Source organism: Limulus polyphemus, unplaced genomic scaffold, assembly GCF_000517525.1.
Source record: "Limulus polyphemus unplaced genomic scaffold, Limulus_polyphemus-2.1.2 Scaffold3541, whole genome shotgun sequence".
In the NCBI taxonomy this organism is placed as follows: domain Eukaryota; kingdom Metazoa; phylum Arthropoda; class Merostomata; order Xiphosura; family Limulidae; genus Limulus; species Limulus polyphemus.
In genome coordinates this window covers 54,701-55,919 of record NW_013669151.1, presented here as the reverse complement: position 1 = coordinate 55,919, position 1,219 = coordinate 54,701, and positions in this window count along the sequence as shown.

Sequence of the window (1,219 nt, the reverse complement as noted above, 5' to 3'; positions counted from 1 at the left end):
CACGGCTTAAAGGCGACATGTTTGTGGGATGCAGATTCGAACCCGCGACCCTCAGATTGTGAGTTGAGCGCTTTATCCACCTGGCCATGCCGGGCCAAGCTGTAACGAAATACCTGGAGAGAGCCTCACAACACAACATGAAGTGGGCTCCTGGGCCAGATATTTCCCCAAGGGTTTTGAAGGACGTTAAAAATTGAATATGTGAGCCACTTGCTACTATTTTTTATCAGTCCTTGAATAGTGGGCAGGTACCAGAGGATTGATAGTTAGCTAATGTAACTTCTCTTTTCAAGGGAGATGATACAAATTGTTCCAGTAATATAAACACATCAGTTGTGGGAAATATCTGATAAAAGATGCTTTGCAAAGCCACTTAACAAAGTTTAGAATTTTATTGGATAGTCTTGCCTTACAAATCTTTTGACATACTTTGAAATGGTTGCTGCTTATGTTGATGAGGATAAGGATGTAGATTTAGTGTATCTGGCTTTTCAGAAAGCATTTGACGGGTGCCAAATAAAAAGCTTGGAAAAAAGTGATTTTTATCTGTGGAGGATAAATTAGCAAACTAGATAGAAGAGTGGCTGGATGCATGAAAGCAGAGAGTTGTTACCAAGAATTCAGTGAAAGTGGATTAATGTTACAAGTGGGGTACCTTTATACTCCCACTGCATTGTAGCATGTAAATAAGCATGTGACAACGCTTCAGCAATAGTAGTGTGACACACCCTTCTACTACAGCAGTAGAACTCATCCTACTCTTCTCGATTTGGCACAACAGAGATCAGTCATCTAGCTCACCATTTTTTTTCTGTGTACAACATTTTTAAACTTCGAAAAATTTGAGACATCAAAAATTTATTCAGTATTTTTTTATTTTGGATTTGGAATTTTTTTGCTTGGGTTTGATAAACAACTTTTTAGTGTACTTCAAGTGGATTTCATTTTGAATAATTTTTGTGAATGACTTATTATGAATTTACAGTTCCATGTTACTACTACTACAGTTTCAGACACTATTAGTGACCAACAACCTCACACGATAATTTTAGGTTCGATGTTATTGGCTGAGGATATTTTGATCCTTATGTGAAGTGAGATGTCTTCGTTCATGCAGGCTGAGTGGTCTCCTGATCCTCAACCACTTCTCCTTTTTTGGGGAAAACCAGAATAAGATGATGAGGATTTGAACAACCTTTTACCTCCGCCTTCCTTTGCC